Here is an 18,116-nt window from a genome sequence, read left to right on the forward strand (position 1 = left end):
CCATCCATTTGTCTCACATAGAGAAGCCATCCGGGTTTCCTCTGCCTACAGAAATGCATAACTAGCTTGGCAATATTTATATAATTTTAAGTAACAATTTAAACTAAAAATACAGTCTTTACTGGTGGATCATGTGAAAGGCCCATCTAGCAGAGGATCTTGCTTTGCAGTTGCCAACCACAAGCAGGGCAATGAGGGCAACTGCGTCCTTTTGCTTATGTTCCCAGCAACTGGTATGCTGACGCATGCTGCCACTGATCCCAGGACTAATAGCTATGGATAGCTCTATATTCTGCCAATTTGTCTAAACACCTTTTAAAGCCATCTAAAAGAAAGGATTTTCCCCCCTGCTAAAATTAAGAAAGGACGGCTCTCTCTGCTCTCCACTCTTCACCTTTGAAAATAGATTTGCAGACTTTTCTATTCTCCATCTGCTTCTAGAGGATCCCATCCGAACAGGACTTTTTCAGCTACACATTTGTGAAAAGCTAATAATTAAAAACAACAACCTGTTCGTACCATTAGTGATTCTTCATGAATCCTTGCTTACTTCTAAAAACAAAGGCACCTCTAAACGTAAAGGAAAATCAAAAGACTGAAAGACTTTGTTGTCATCTAAAAATGTATTTTATAAACATACACCTCAAAATACTATTGGAATAGTTCGGTTTTTAAAACTGTCTTGTTTTGTTTTATCATATTGTATTATTAGCTTGCTATTTTTGCCTAGGAGCCACCCAGGGAACCTTTTTTTTATAGGGCACCCTGTAAAGAACAGAATAGAAATAAAGATGGATAGGCAAGGAGGTAGATCTTTGTTCTGATCCTGCAAGGTCCTATTATTATCATCACTATTAGTATACCCACTTCTGTCATCAATACTCAAGGCAACTGATAATAATCCAGTAAAAAACAAACATCTGCAATAATGGTCTTGGTAACTGAAATAATATTTCAGACATGTGAATTATAACGATTTGTGAACATTCAAAGGGAGGTTATACTTATTTATTCATACATACCGGTAAATACAAAAATACAAACATACATACAAGGAGTAAATGAAAGCAATAAAGGCACAACAATAGAAGAATAAACAATAAATAATTGAACCGTTTAAGCAATTATCAATTAAATGAAACACTCAAGTGATAAGCCAGCCAAATAGGCAGAACAAAAATAAGGCATATATAGATATATAGCTGCAACTGTCATTGCCTTTAGACCTATTAGCGACAAATGTTTAAATCACCTTGCTGACTTTGCATTTTCTGGTTTTGAATTTTTGCTTTATAGCTTGATTTAGAATTTGAGGAAGGCCATAGGCCTCTTATAAGACTGTAAAAGGATTTTAGGTGGTCATCCTTTGCTTGCTATTCCAAAGTTCTTAAAACATTGCCCATTCTTGTTCAAAGCTATTTATTTTTTCTCTTGTCAGACCTATGAAATCTAGGTGATTTTGCTCTAAGTTGCCAGTTGTTACAGTTTAATGTACCATTCCCTCAAGTGGGTACATTTTTTGTCATTCCCTCTCAGTATTTTTCATTCAAGATTCTTGCTGCTAGATTCATATTAAATAATTTATCTCTGTCTTTACATAGATTTAATAAAAAAAATATTTTTGGTCTAGTTGAACAGTGTTTTCCAAATTGTTTCTTTTATTAGATACAATTTCCTGGCACTTTTTCTTTCTTCAGGATATGAATGAATCACGGAAATCATGAAATCAGTACCAATACAAGGTAGATCTTGGCCAGGAAAGTCTCTCCTGTGATCACATGCTCTGAAGCATCAACGGACGAAACCTCAATATGAGCAATTAACAATGTGGAAAAGATTCTGAAATGTATTAGTAACTTAAGAAATGGAACAAATTGCCTCTTGAAGTTGTAGAATCTCTTCAGAAGGGATACCGGGAAAGAGGATGTAAGTATATAACCAATTCTCCAGTACAAATTTAGGCTACTTTAGTGCAATGGATTGAACAAGGCAACTCTTCAATTCTATGACTGCCTGAAAATGAATAGTCATGAGCTCAAAATCCTCTGGATAGCTTAAGATATACTATTTATAACTATGGCCTCCTGGAAAGGGAAGAATAACATTCCTTTCCACACTTGGGGAAGAATTGAAACCCTAAAGAGGTTGTTTATTATTTTCACATCTGTGAATAAATGTGACTAGGCAAAACTAAAAGATACAATTTATGGCAAAACTGCAAGCCGCAGTTTGAATTCTTTGATATTTTCCTGGACTACATACCACATTTAAGCTATCTATTGGGAAAATACTGTAACAATGCTGGCATCTCCAACTAAGAATGTTTTTTGAGATACCAAATAGGGATTCATGGGGTATCCTTGAGGTACAGACTTGGGATATAAGCATACCCCAGTGTTTGGCTAATAACGGAACCTGAGCATAGGCTCAGGTTTTATCCTGACAAGTCCGCTTAGCCCTCATGCAATGCATACATTTAGAGCATCCATTATTGAGGAATTCCTCAGGAGGTGCAGAGAAAACTCTTCAGTTCCCAGAAATCAGTCAGCTGAGGCACAGAGCATGCTATCTACCTTACCACAGATAGGAACCATAGAACGTAAGATGAATTCTCAGCTTTTGACAGCTTTCCTTCTCCTCCCCTGCAATTTCATAAACTGGGGGAAAGGGATGGGGAGGGAACCACCAGCAGCAGAGGGTTGGCGAAAGCATAACAGCTTAACCTTGTTCTTTTTCTGAACTTAACATAAATGGTGGAATTCAATGCAGCGTGGTTATGCATATGAGGAAGGAGGTCCCTAGTGTTTGAAACTCCCATTGTTCTAGGCGCATTTTGCAACAGGGAATTTCATCAGCGCAAGCAGTTTCTGAATTCTGGGCCTAACGTTTCAGATTAAAACTGCACAGTGGCAGGAAAGGAGACCTTTTCCTGCCCGCCCACTTCCAGCTGCTCTCTGAAGACTGGAGAAGAGACCCTCTGAAGAATATGGGGGGGCATGGGAAGGACTAGACTAGGCTTCTCAACCTCAGCCCTCCAGCTGTTTTGAGACTACAGTTCCCATCATCCCTGACCACTGGTCCTGATAGCTAGGGATCATGGGAGTTGTAGGACAAAAACATCTGGAGGGCCGAGGTTGAAGAAGCCTGGACTAGACCATGTGAAAAATGAACATAATATTTTAGCAGCAGTTCGTTCATTTTCAGCTTTGTATTATTTTAAAAAAGTGTGCCTAGACATTCATATCTCAGTGTCTAACAGTGGGTCCACTTATGTAATGGAACTTTCCAACATCTCCTCCCACTGCATGGCCCCTACAGAGCCTATTTGGGGGCACATGGGGATGGGCACATTGTGTGCGCAACTGTGCAAGTGGACCTTGTCCTGCACACACAACAATTTAGTTGAATTCCACCCAAACCCTTCAGTAGTGGGGGTGGGGAGATAAGCTTCCACTGACAGTTATTCAAAGAGTTCATAAAAACAAGTTAATTCCAAATCAAGACAAGGAGCTTCACTCATTACTGAAGGTAAGGGAGCTGGGCTGTGACAATTTGCCTTCATTGCCACCATCTATTACTCTGCTGCACATGTGCAGGATCTTCATATGATATGGAACCCTGCACATTCAGTGCTCCTAAGCATGTACAACAGGCTTCACTTTCCAAACATTTCCCCAGATGTGCAGATGCTGAGGTTGAAGGTATGACTACCATGAAGGGAAAAGCAGTGTAAATTCTGAAATAAATGGTGCACTCGCATATATTTTTGGGAGGAATTATGGACAGATTTATGGTTTGCAAAATACTCTGGAACTGGTGGATAGCTATTTTGCAATGCTGAAATACGGTGTTATTTTATATTGAAATAAAAATATAAAAAATTAATATATTATCCCACATGTTGGGATAGAAGGTCACTTCTGCTTGCACCACAACAGCTGAAGGGCAGCAACCACCCATTAAAGTCACCAACTAATTACTACCTGCTCTCTACTACTGCTACTACCGCATTCACGAATGTTCTTCAGTCCTGAGTACTGCAAAGAACTGTGTATGAAAGTCACGGGGGGGGGGGGGGAGGGGAGAGATTCAGCATGTGCAGAGCATGTTAGTGCAGGGTACATCTACATGTTTACTTGAATCTTAGTAAATGCAACAGATGAATGTATTCAACATAAACCTATGGCATGTAAAGGTACTCGTCTTTCCTTTACCTTAATCCAGGGGTGGGTAATATTTCAGGAGTGAAGAACCACATGGGTGGTCAACCTTTTTTCTCTTTCTCCTCCATATCCTCTTTGTCTCTCACACATACATTATCCATTCTCTCTCATATTCATTCTCCCTCTCCCTCCCTCCTGCGCAATCATAGAAGCACACATGGCTGCCCCCCCCCAAGCCATCCAGCTTGCTTCCTTTACATTTGAGTACTTCCCTTTCTCCCCCTTGCTAATATCTTCTAGGCAACCAGCCGCCAATTCACTGCCATTTCAGCACTTGCCCCCCAAGCCTTCTAACCCTTTCTGCAAGTGCCGGAAGAGGCATGGGTAAAAGAATGCCATGCTAGAAGCAGTGTGTGAATCTTGCATGGTTCTGCTGAATTCTGGTGGGCAATTATTTTTGGTTTTAAGAAAAATGAACTAGGGTGATCCAAAATCTTCAACAGACACATTAATATACTGAGTCTTTCCTGCACAATTTTGCTCCTGTTCACTAATCTCAGCTGCTATTAATCTATATATAACTGAAGAGTGCTCTTCCAGCCTCTGTAGATTCTCTGCCATTTCAGCCTTGCTTTGTCCTTAGCCCATGTTGTAGTCTTGTGCTGCCAGCCACGGCAGAACTCAGTGGAGGGAAAAGCCAGCCAACCAGCCGAGTCTCAGGGGGGTACTTGCCTGGAGGCAGAGTCCGTATGCAAGGTTCAGTTCAGTCCTAAGGTCAGGAGTATCTCAGTTCACATAATCAGACGATCCGGGGGTCAAGAAAGCCAAGGGTCACAGGAAGCAAGGCACAGCATGGTCTGGCCAGGAACTACAAATGCTATTTCCAGCAACTGGCTGAGGCTGGAAATCCTGCTCAAGAAGGTTGGCGCCAGCTGGTTCTCATCAGGAGCAAGAAGGCTGATCAGCAGCAGGTGGAGTCACTTTGTCTTTTGCTCCTTCAAGCTGCTGCTCAGCAGGTGAAGCTGACTCGTGGCCCACGAGAGCCGTGAATCCAGCTCTACTCTCTCTGCTGTGCACATTCAATAAAATTAAAAAGCCAGGAGCAGCTGAAAGATGCAAACTGACTTCATGAGCTAGAATCTCATTTCATTGGGGTGAGGTGGGCTGGAGATGTACAAGTGTACCCAAACCTTTAAAAGCTTAACTGGTCTTAGAACAGCAAATGGGCAAGGAGACCTTTTAGAAGCCTGGAACTGGCAGGATCCATATTTCTAATTTGCTGTTCTCTCACCGACTGAGCAGAATTGGGGGACAGATCCAACACTCTTCTTTTCCTGCAGGGACATCTTTTGCAGGTAAAACCGCAACACGGCAGGGAATTTGGGGTTTGTGGGTGGCGCTGAAGGCCTTCAAGGACTGCTTGCAGCTCATGAGTCATAAGTTGTCCATGTTTACTTTAAAGAAACACATACAAGAACATGTTCCCCATTCAACAAACTACCATCTCAATCTGTTACTGGATCTGTTTTTATAGTGAGTGCCTAAAATAACTTCTGAACAATATCTATTTGGTAATGGAGATTTGTTTCAGGAAAACAAGTAAACATAAACAGGCAGCACTACAGTAATCTTGACACGTGTACACTATTTATTAAAACAATCACATTTATGGAGTTGTGGAAATGCTCCTGAGAATCAGCTTCTTGAAGTTTGACTTGGGCTGATGCCAGAACGTTTCAGGTTTAGTACTCGGGAGTATTGTTTAGAAGATAAATTGCCTGATATCAGATTTTGGGAAAGGTAGAATTACCATCAAGTCTTGTTGCATAACAATTCATTAGAGAGAACAAACCCTGTATTACTCATTCATGCTTATAATGAAGTAGTAATATGACTTAGGGGGATTTGATTTTAATACAAATTTTAGAAAATGTTGTTCATGTCAAGAGTAATCTACTGTATTACAAGTTTGAGATACAGTTTCAAAAAGATCCAGAGTCTTTAATTCTTTTACCATGAAAGAGTGATAGTTTCCACTAATTGTAAAATATTTGCACAGATCTTCAATTTTTCACTGAATGAGAATAGCTCAATGGTTCAGTTTGAATGTACACTTTCTGTTTCTAAACCACATTTTGACAGCTAGGAACTAGAGTAGAGACCACAAGCTTCCCCACACTTGCTTGGTGAGTGTGTCAAAATACAGATTTTCTGCTTTTTCACAATAAGGCTATCAAGATATTGAGAAGACTTGCCACTTTCTTAATAGCACTACCATACACCTGAGTCAAATTTTGCAAGACAAATGCATAAGATTCTACTGGAAAAACCAGACTAGTTCAATTATTTCAGTTTTATTTTTGTAAGTTTTATTTGTTATGGTTAATAGTTACTTGTCTTCTTTATTTAAAGAAAGGATTTTAAATCTAGGTACATAACTGTTTGATCTGAAGATAGTAGTTATTTTTTTATTGGGTATGCTGACATATTTAATTCATCTGGCTTTTATCTATTTATGCTTAATTTATGTATCATGCCCAGTTCCCTTGTTTTAAACAGTGGTGACCAATGGTTACAATCAAGAAATGTGAGATTAACAGAACCTTATTTTGCTGCTACCACACAGAGTGGCAGCACAGTTCCCCTTTAGGAGGCCTGTCCCCCACTCAATATTTTAATCTCAAAATGGCTTGGACCATCATTCCAGGGTTATTTGGGGAAGGAAACATGGCAGCCGTCACATAAACTAATATAAATGTGACTGGAAATAAATAATAAATCTTCAAATCAGTTATGTTTACTATTGAAGATAATACTGTAATACAAAAGTTCTCCCTTAGTCACATCAGTGATTCACAACCACACATAAGTTTCTTTACATTATGGAAAATCACTTGTTACCAGACCTTTAAAAAAAAAAAAAAAGTTGTCTAGTGCATCAGAAATGAAGCTATGCTGATAACAGCTGGAATGAATGAAAGAAACAGAGGGGTGTGGGTTTTATATAGCAGTTATTATAGTGGAGTTTGTCAGAAGCAATATTCGTCTTGCTGTTTGACAGAAAAGACAATTTCCGTGTACATCACACCATAAATGAAATGTAAAAGTAAGCTAGTATTATTCCATGTAATTTCGATTAGTTATGCTGTGTTGTTAAAAATGCTTTTTAAGCAACTCATAGTTTCAGCAATATTTATTGATGTATTCATTTTTTTTAAATCACAGGTGTGAAAAGTCTCAAAAGACAGATATTTAAAACTGTCCCTCTACATTTTATTCCTTACCAATACATTTTGTAAGGAATAATAACTTCAGCATAACACCAGACAGTTTCTCAATTTCAAAGCCAGTAACAGCTATTAGCCTAATCTACCTAATTGAACAATGGATTTCTTGATGCAAGTGTAAATGCCAATTATAACTTCAATAATTCCCCCACATCTTAAGGTAAATGTCTAAAATATTTTAAAATACTACTATTTACATATACTCTGTATATGTAAGTTCAAATTTACAGAAATAGTTGTCTATTTTCAGTGCCCATTTTTAACTTTAATTTAGTTTAAGACTGTGGTTAGGAAACCTGGGAGATTAAATTGTGTCCAACCTACTTTTCTTCTCTAACAGTGGTGTGAAAATTACATTTCAGGGTTTACAAAATTCAACAGGAATATAAAATTCCACTTAACTACCCCCCACAATATGTTTTATTATTACACCTGCTGTTTTCCACAAGCAATGTAAACTTTAGCAGAAAAAAATTTCAGGACAGAAATCCTGCGTCGTCCCAGTATGAAGCAATTTCGCTTATATACCCACTGTATCTGCTGTTGAAACGGTTTAATAATAGAAGAGCATGCACTTTCATGTAATTCATAATTAGAAAACGACTACAACTGCATTATTTAAAATCATTCCTTTGTTATCAGCATCAGTTTTAGACAAAAGCAGGGAATCATTTGTGAGCCTTGGCAGACCCAGGCTGTTCAAAGCAATTGCTGTTCAGCATGAAAGCTGCAATGGAGGTCACAGAACAGGTCAGGAGGAAAGATAGTGTATCGATTTCACACCAGGAATAGAGGCGAAGCAAGGGCCCACTGTTGCTGCATGTGATGTATTTCACTACAGTTTAAGGCACATTTCATTCCAATTCAGGAGGGGGGTGGGGAGCAAAGGGCGAGTGGATTTCACACAGAATCATGATGAATTCTGAACTTGTGTATTTCAGTAAATACTGCCTTCCTGACATTAAGTATTTCTATATAACACAGTGAATATAATGGAAATTAGGCTGCAAGCATGTAGCAAACAGGACTAGTGGATAGGGTGTTATATTAAGCCTGCTTCCACAGGTAACAGCACAAGATAAATCTTGGAAGACAAAACAGACAATTGTTCGAAACCACGAACATTCTGACATGTGGCAATACTTCGTTCCAATGATCAGCATGTCCTAACATGCGTTTGATTGTTTTAAAGTATTTTTACTCTGCTCATCAGCCAAAAAAGGGGTTTGCAGAGCAGCTTAAAAATACAGTGGTACCTCAGGTTAAGTACTTAATTCGTTCCGGAGGTCTGTACTTAACCTGAAACTGTTCTTAACCTGAAGCACCACTTTAGCTAATGGGGCCTCTTGCTGCTGCTGCATCGCCAGAGCACGATTTCTGTTCTCATCCTGAAGCAAAGTTCTTAACCTGAAGCAATATTTCTGGGTTAGCGGAGTCTGTAACCTGAAGCGTATGTAACCTGAAGCGTATGTAACCCGAGGTACCACTGTATCAATAAGAAGCCAGTCCCTGCACTCAGGTGTACTATTAAAAGTCGTGACAACAACAAAAAAACTAACTGGGAGGCTAAGAGGGAATAGCAAATCTGGACCCAGTTCTTACTTACAGGATTCCTGTAACAATGAGTTAGAAATGGAAGGAGCTCAAGAAGAGGAGGGGCCAAAAGTTGCTAGTCTCTCAGCTAAGCTGATGGAAAGATCCTGCCTCTGCTATCGCTTGATGGAATGGATGCTCCAAGTTGACCACAGAGGGAGGAGCCTGATAAAGCAGGTTTTTTAGCGGAACACTGGACAGCCCTTAAGTCCCATTTCCCCCCTCCTATAGCCTGATATGCAGACATATCTCATGAATTTAAGATCAGATCTTTCTTGCACAGGTGGTTAATGTTTGGCAGTTAGTGACTGATTGGTTGAATACCTTTCTCAAATAATATTTCATACACAAGGCAGCAAACATCCGTTACTTCACATGTCTTATAAATACTTATAATTTCGTCCAGGCCTTCCCTCACCCATAGGATCAGACTTTTTTTATATGAACTCCAGTTTTTACTTGTTTTCATGAACTTTTATACTACTGTTTTGCTGGCTTTATGTTGTCTTTTCGTTTTAATTATACTGTTGCTGTTTTGATATTGTTTGTGTGAGTGTCTGGAAGGCGGTTGGCGGATGGCTGGCGAATGACAGATTGAGACTGAATCCTGACAAGACAGAAGTACTGTACTTGGGAACAGGGGGTTGGAAGGTTTGGGGAACTGCCTGGTCCTGAATGGGGTAACCGTGCCCCTGAAAGATCAGGTACACAGCCTGGGAGTCATTTTGGACTCATAGCTGACCATGGAGGCGCAGGTCAATTCTGTATCCAGGGCAGCTGTCTACCAGCTCCACCTGGTACGCAGGCTGAGACCCTACCTGCTCACAAACTGTCTTGCCAGAATGGTGCATGCCCTAGTTATCTCTTGCTTGAGCTACTGCAATACGCTCTACGTGGGGCTACCTTTGAAGCTGACTCGCAAACTACAACTAATCCAGAATGTGGTAGCTAGACTGGTAACTGGGAGTGGCCACCAGAGCCGTATAACACCGGTTGTAAAGGATCTTCACTAGCTCCCAGTACATCTCCAAGCACAATTCAAAGTGATGGTGCTGATCTTTAAAATCCTAAACAGCCTTGGCCCAGTATACCTGAAGGAGTGTCTCCACCCCCATTGTTCAGCCTGGACACTAAAGTCCAGTGTCGAGGGCCTTCTGGCGGTTCCCTCACTGCGAGAAGCAAAGCTCAGTAGTGGCGCCCACCCTGTGGAACACCCTCCCTTCAACTGTCAAAGAAATAAACAACTATATGACTTTTAGAAGACAACTGAAGGCAGCCCTGTATAGGGAAGTTTTTAAGGATTGACGTTTTTATTATGTTTTTAGATATGTTGTAAGCCGTCCAGGTATGTTGTAAGCCACCTAATAACAATTATGATGATAATAATTTATGCTGCTTAGAAATTTTTATTATATATTAATCAATTTGTATATGTTTTAAACAATACAGTGTTAACAGTGTAAACAGAAACACAATGACATATTTTGCAAAAACCTTCACAACAGGCTTCCCAAGTTCACATTGAGGTGTTTCACTCGTATCCAGAAGCCACCAGTTTAGGGATATGTGACCCAGTAATGTACTGACTAGGATCTCTACGATCTTCAGCCTTCAATAAAATAATTTGCTGGGATAATTACAGCAAAGGGCCTTCCCTGCTCCAGTGAATGAATGATGTGAAAACAAGGCTTTAAAGTTTTTACTACTGTTTTGAAAGATTAGCTTCAGTTGAAAAGGTAAGGAGATCAGAGCAACTCATTTTCTACTGATGCTAAAGTAGCATGGTAATAGTAATAATGTCTCTATAGATGCCTAAAAATATTTGCTATTGGGCTGTATATTTAGTGTATTTTTCATCTTTGTTGGAAGCCACCCAGAGTGGCTGGGGAAACCCAGCCAGATGGGCGGGGTACAAATAAATTATTATTATTATTATTATTATTATTATTATTATAGTATAAAACTATTGTAAACAAAAAAGGCAGAGACACTAGCAATTTGGTATGTAAATTAGTCTGAATATAGCTTACTGAAAGTGCCAAATATACATCCTGACTCCGCAAATAAAATTGACACTTCTGACCCTTAAGGCCAGGGAGATGAGCCTGAAATAATAACCATATTTGCCCATCACACTAATTCAGGGTTTGGGGCAGGCATACGCAAACTTGGCCCTCCAGATGTTTTTGGCCTACAACTCCCACAATCCCTAGCTAGCAGGACCAGTGGTCAGGGATGATGGGAATTGTAGTCCCAAAACATACTGAGGACCAAGTTTGCCTATGCCTGGTTTAGGGTAAGATGTACAAATAACAGCAAGCTCAGACTCTCGTGCTCCCTTCTGCATGGACAAGAGAAATTTGGAAGCTTTTCCTTCTGCTTTTAATTTATCAGAATTTGTCCTATTGTCCAGACCCAGAATTGTGGTTAAGAGTAACTGTAATGAATTTCAACAAGCCAACTTTAGAAACCATGGTTTACGCAAATGAAAGTACAAGCTTCTAAACTAGTCTCCTGGCAGGGTGGGAATCAAGGATATTAAGCACCCAAGTCCAAGGCTTGCTGTGGGTTGTTGCCACTTTAGCGCATCACCCTAAAGCATAGTTTAAAATAACATGTTATTGCAGGCAGTGTGGGTGGGTCTTAGTGACACTCGAGTAACCAGAGGTGAATTGAGCAACACTTCTACTGGTAAGCAGCAAGTCATAGTGCAAACTCATATGTTTGCGTTATAACAATAATTTTATTGTTTATACCCCACACCATCTGGCTGGGTTTCCCCAGCATACTCCTGCACCAACAAAAGTTGGTCAAATTAAAAGATAAATAGTTTTAAATAATGGTTGTGTTATTTACCTCTAGCTGGTATGTCATACTAAAAATTGGGGGAAGGGCCACAACTCAGTGTTAGAGTACCTGTTTTGAATGCAGGAGGTCCCAGATTCTATCTCCAGGTAAGAATGGAAAAGACCTTTTATTGTATGAAATCACAGTCACTGCCTGCCAATGTCTACAGTACTGAGCTGAATGCCATTTTTGGCACCAAAAGGGTGTGGGGCGGGGGCAGAACTTGTGTGTGTGGTGACCCGGAATGGAACCCCTGCATATGTGGGGATTCCCCTGTAAGCCAATTGTCTGGCTTGGTATTAGGAAACTTCCTATGATCTTATGTGTACATAGAGGAGTGGCTGTATATATTTTTGCTTTCTTATAAACCTTGAGCTCTCGAAACCTACCGGTATCTTAGCATAATCCACCTTCCTTGATGTCCTCCATTTTTAAGTGTTCTGCTTTTGAAATTCAAATGAAGCCATGGTTTGTAATCATTGTTTGGAGAGCTCACACAAATCATAGCTGCTGGTTCAGATATCATGTCAAACTAAGGTTTCTTTGAAAGCAAAAATAACTTATTAAAACAGAGCCCAAGAGAAGAGGAAGGCGCACAGGGCTTGTTTAGTCATAGTTTAGTTAGTTAAGAATGAAATAAAGACACAAAACACACATTTCATTTGAAAACAAAGTTACTACAACTCCCATGATTTTCTTATTATTTTCTCCTCTCTCAGAATACCTTTAAATTTGTGATGGAGTAATTCTCGGAACATCACAAAAGAAATAGAAAACGATCATGCAGCAGCACTTCAGCTAATTTATACAAGCCCTTATCTAAAAAAGAAAACTATACCAAGTGGACAATGCTTTTAGTGAAAGTCAGGTGGCAAGTGGGCGTGTTCACGGGAATGTAACACAGTTTCCTTTATGCCTGAAAAAATGAAGTTCAATCAAGTGCACAGCATTAAATTGCAACTTCAGCTGGTAAGATGCTTTTACCAAAACATACAGCAACTTCAGCAACAATTTCATTCAAGCGACAATATTTGGGGTAAATGGTGTGAACAGAAACTCTTAGTTCTACACAAGACATTTTCAGATTGGTTTAAAAATACAGTTAACTGCTTTAGAGTCAGTTTAGCCTGTACTTAATGAATATCTGCTACAGGCAAAGCTGCCATAAGTAAGTGATCCTCACTCTCGTGCCTGTGTAAGGTTGACAGGCAATTTGGTCCAGGCAATTAATGGCATTTCCTTGAGGAACCTGGAAGACAGATACTCTTTCAACCAGAACAGGACAGAAACTCTTTTCTGTTTCTGGGTGTGCTACTAAGACAAGGGAAGGTTCAAAGTCCTAGCATATTGTTCACAAGTATCATTGTACATATGACCTTTTCTTTCAAGCAAAGAGACAAGCCCTCATTATTCCAGTTCACAATAACTGTGTATGGCAAGGGTAGTCAATGTGATGCCTCCCATAAATTGCTGGACTACAACCCCAATAATCCTTGACCACTTGGCCATTATGGCTGGGGTTGATGGGAGTCGTAGTTCAGCAACATCTGGTCTAAGTTATGGTGTCTCAATTAGGGAGAACTAATATTTATCATTAAGTCTGGAAATCGCATCTCCAAAACTAGGTAAAGGTAAAGGTACCCCTGCCCATACGGGCCAGTCTTGACAGACTCTGGGGTTGTGCGCCCATCTCACTTAAGAGGCCAGGGGCCAGCGCTGTCCAAAGACACTTCTGGGTCACGTGGCCAGCGTGACATCGCTGCTCTGGCGAGCCAGAGCCGCACACGGAAACGCCGTTTACCTTCCCGCTGGTAAGCGGTCCCTATTTATCTACTTGCACCCGGAGGTGCTTTCGAACTGCTAGGTTGGCAGGCGCTGGGACCGAGCAGCAGGAGCGCACCCCGCCGCAGGGATTCGAACCGCCGACCTTTCGATCGGCAAGCCCTAGGCGCTGAGGCTTTAACCCACAGCGCCACCTGCGTCCCATCATCTCCAAAACTACCTGCCCTATATTTAAGACTTCTGATTATTAAGGTAAAAGCATTCCCCCAATGGCAGCTGCTGAGTTTTGCAGTATTGAAGGCAACTGTGTGGTTTTGTCATTAAAGGAATTAGTAAACCTGTGCAAATACTCATTCTCTTGGTTAGAGTTTTGCCAAGGCTATTGATATACTTTATAATGCCAATGGTGATAATTTCAGCATTCATTTTTATATATTAAAATGTTTTCCAAAAGTTCAGTGATGTAGAAGTGGAGTTGAGCTTCTGAAGTCAGGAAAATAATTATCTCGACTTTCCCACATGCGATTTGGACAAAGAGAAATTACTTCCCTGATTGTGCTCACTTTGATTTCGGCCCAGGAACAAGCAAGATAGGAAAAACAAGAAAAGAGGGTGATAGGGCTACAGTGTATATTTCTAAGATCCCTATGTGATGAGGGAAGTGGAAGGAAGCAATGAGCTAGTAAAATAATAAATAGTTGTGCCACTGACCTCCAGCATGACAATAAAAAACAGCGGGTGGAACACCATCTTGTTTATTCCAAGCTTGTAAACAGCCACTTGCCTGGTCACCAGTGGCAACAAATTCTTTGCTCTAGGCAGCCATGAGGGAACCATTTATAAACTGGCACAGAGAGACCCTTTCCCCCCTTTCAGGTAGCCAATTTGTCTCAAAGGAGTAAACTAGCCATGTAGGGATAAACAGGGCAGGCTAGTAATTTTTGAGGACTTACACGCAAGGCTGGTTTATCCCACTGGGGCTTTGGCACTCTGCCTCCTACTGGAACCCCAAGGGGAGTGTGTGCCTTGCATGGCAATCGTCCACACCTTCCTAAGAAAGCCTGTCTCATTCTTTGAAAATCATCAAACAGAAGCATTTATTCATTACTGATATGCCCAAAAATATAGTACAAATTATTCAGAATATTTGTAACTATAAACTCTCTGTGAAGCATGGGTGAACAAATAATTTAAAATTAAGGGGATCAGTATGCATCAAAAATTATTTTAATTGCCTTTTTCTGCTTTATTGATTCACATTTTTTTTTAATTTTCCTTCATCAACTTTCAACATGATTCACAAATAAGACACTTAGAAAATGAAGAAATGCTCTCTTTACATCTTTCCAAATGTAATTTACATATAAGAACTAGGTTCCAAAAAACCTGGTCTGTCAGTTTATACTTTCTGGGTAGAAACAAAATGGAAAACATGCACTTAAACATTAGCTTTCTCAATTCAAAAGAATATCAACTGATATCTCTATTAGCCGAAGAGGTTTTGTCTTCCACGCTGCTCTAAAGTAAAACAAGCTAAAGGAAGATGTACAATGAGCAATGCTGAGGAGGAGAATTCTGTTGTTCCAGAGGTAAATATATTCTTTTTCTTTCAGTAAGCCATGATTATTAAAATGTAATGTTGGGGTAGGAACAGCAGAACTTGGGGAATTCTACATCAGCCGTTAGAAAGACAAACATGTTTAGCCAGAAACAAGGAAGAATGGGCCTGGCTCAGGAGCTACCTGAGGCAGGTTTGGGATCTGGGACTAGCCAGGCCGAGTAGCTGGATATGGGAGTAAAGTGAAGGTATGCAAGGTGTAAACTGGTTTGGATGAGGTTAAAGTACACTTTAGGCTACATTCCCCCCCCCCCCCATGCAGTCTTTATTTTGGAAACATTTCAAAGGCTTAGCTTTCAAAACTTGAAACTATTGAACTGACTAAATAATCCTATGAGCCTCACACTTTATCTTATGTCTCCCTTACTTAATTATGACCACAATAATAGGGAAGGAATTATAATGTACCACATATTTTTCCACATATCTTGGTATGTTTTATCTCATTTAATGGGTAGAAAATACATATATAAATCAAAGAATCATAGAATTGTAGAGTAGGAAGGGACCCCTAGGGTCATGTTGATTACAGCTTATCCTATTCAGTTTTTTTTAAATTGCACAATGAAGAATACCAAATTGCTAGAAAACATTTTAGATGAACATTTAAGAGGAAATATCTGCTTGGCTGCTAAGGCACAAGCAGCAGAATTTTTGAAAAAAAGAAAAACTATACAGGTATTCTAACATACACACAGACAAAGAAAGAATATTTCTTCTCATTTTGTATCTTAAGTAAGTTTTAAGTACAGCCATTGCTTGACACAAATTCAACTGCAAGTAGAAACTTTCCAGGTTGACGTGCTGGGGCAGAGGAAGGTCACTCTTTAAAGCACATGCTCTCCTGGGAGGAAAACCTGGAAGGATGCTGTTTGAGCAGCAATTTATACTAGGCACAGTAAGTCATTAGATGACAGTCAACATTGCAGGCCTTTGCCACAAGTCTGCCATGATCCTGTTTCTGCAGCTGTGAGGAGTTATCATGCAGGAAAATAGTTCTGAAAATGTAACAGGTCAGAAGGAAAAACTCACAATACAGTATTTTCTCTATAAACGTGCAAAATGATTTTTTAAAAATACCGCAACACATTGATACATTAACAAATAGGGCTAAAAAACAAAAACCAGTAATCAAAGCTAATAGGCAAATTCAACAAATACAAAGAATCTTTATAATAATAATAAATTGTCAAGATTAACTTGCAACCTATCGATGGCAGAAGTAAGTTACATGTTCCACCAATCAAACAAAATGCATGTAAGTCTCATGCCACTAAATAAAGACATGATCAGGTGAAACTGATCTATAGCTCACTAAAACTCGGTTTCAGAAAGAGCACAGATCACTGTTGATAGACTATCCCTAAGTAACCTGCTATGTGGATTACTGTGATGCACTGGTGGGGAGACTGCCCTTGAAGATGACTTAGAACTGTCAATTACTGCAGAAAGCAGCTGCTGGAATTTGAACTGGTCCAGCCAAATAGAATCACTTTGACATTGACAATACTTTTGACTGGGCTTCTGAACCCATTCCAAGATTCCAATGCCTACATTTAAAATCATACATGGTTTGGGACCCTTTGGGAAGGATATGATATATATAAATGATTTGTTAGCTTGACTTTATTACTGCCATGGTGCTTATGACTTAAGGCTGGACCTTATGTTCTATAAATATGAATATTTCATTTAAATGTATATAATATTTTATTATGATTTATAGGTAACCCTCTCCCCTTGGTACTATTGGTGAAGGATGATCATAGGCATTTAATCAATGAAATAACTAAAGGAGCACCTCTCTCTCTATCACAGCTTGCCTGAACTTTTTTTATGCTTATTATTGTTTTAGTCTATTCTGTCATTAGCTAAATGCATTTGTTTTTGCTGGTGTAGCTTAATAGGTATACTACAGTGGTACCTCTAGATACGAATGGGATCTGTTCCGGAGCCCCATTCGCAACTAGAATTAAACGTAACTAGCGATGGTGCGTCTGCGCACGCGCACGTAGCTTTTCACCGCTTCTGCGCATGATTTCATTTTGAGCGCCTGCGCATGCGGCGAAACCCAGAAGTAACTCCGTTACCTCCGGGTTGCCGAGGAGCGCAACTCGAACAAGCTCAACTCGAAGCGTATTCAACCCAAGGTATAAATGTATATGATTTGCTTGGTTGTTTTATCTTATCCTGCCCTAATATCTTTATAGCTAAAGAGTGTGTTACCAATACTTTTGTTAATAGTTAAATACACAAACTAAAATAAAACATAAAATATAATATATTAGAGAATAAACATGAGGAAAACAAGTTCAGAATAAAACCCAAAGAAACAAAAAGTTTAATTGTAGCACTTATGAAAAATAAAAAATAAAATCCCCATTGATAAGGACAAATAATGAAGCTGAGGCTCCAATACTTTGGCCACCTCATGAGAGGAGAAGACTCCCTGGAAAAGACCCTGATGTTGGGAAAGATGGAGGGCACAAGGAGAAGGGGACGACAGAGGACGAGATGGTTGGCTAGTGTTCTTGAAGCTACCAGCATGAGTTTGACCAAACTGCAGAAGGCAGTGGAAGACAGGAGTGCCTGGCGTGCTCTGGTCCATGGGGTCATGAAGAGTCGGACACGACTAAACGACTAAACAATAACAACAAAACAATGAGAACACTTTTAATAAAAATGCACCTGTGGGGTGAATGTGATGGCAGTAAGAAACCTAACAGAGATATATGAGCCAGGATCCAAATACAGTGGTACCTCGGGCTAAGTATTTAATTCGTTCGGAGGTCTGTTCTTAACCTGAAACTGTTCTTAACCTGAAGC

At 39.8% G+C, this 18,116-nt stretch overlaps 1 protein-coding gene and 1 long non-coding RNA gene across 13 annotated transcripts in view; both read right to left on the reverse strand.

Annotated features, from left to right (window-relative positions):
- Positions 1 to 18,116, reverse strand: part of NPAS3 (neuronal PAS domain protein 3) — a 637,919-nt gene that overhangs the window by 558,866 nt on the left and 60,937 nt on the right. The window lies entirely within an intron of this gene.
- LOC307204470 overlaps positions 14,916 to 18,116 on the reverse strand; it is a 32,577-nt gene continuing 29,376 nt past the window's right edge. For both annotated transcript variants that reach the window (XR_013833706.1, XR_013833707.1), the window contains exon 3: positions 14,916 to 16,288. This is a non-coding gene — a long non-coding RNA (uncharacterized lncRNA). The remainder of the gene's footprint in view (positions 16,289 to 18,116) is intronic.

This window comes from Podarcis cretensis, assembly GCF_951804945.1.
Source record: "Podarcis cretensis genome assembly, chromosome: 1".
Classification (NCBI taxonomy): Eukaryota; Metazoa; Chordata; class Lepidosauria; order Squamata; family Lacertidae; genus Podarcis; species Podarcis cretensis.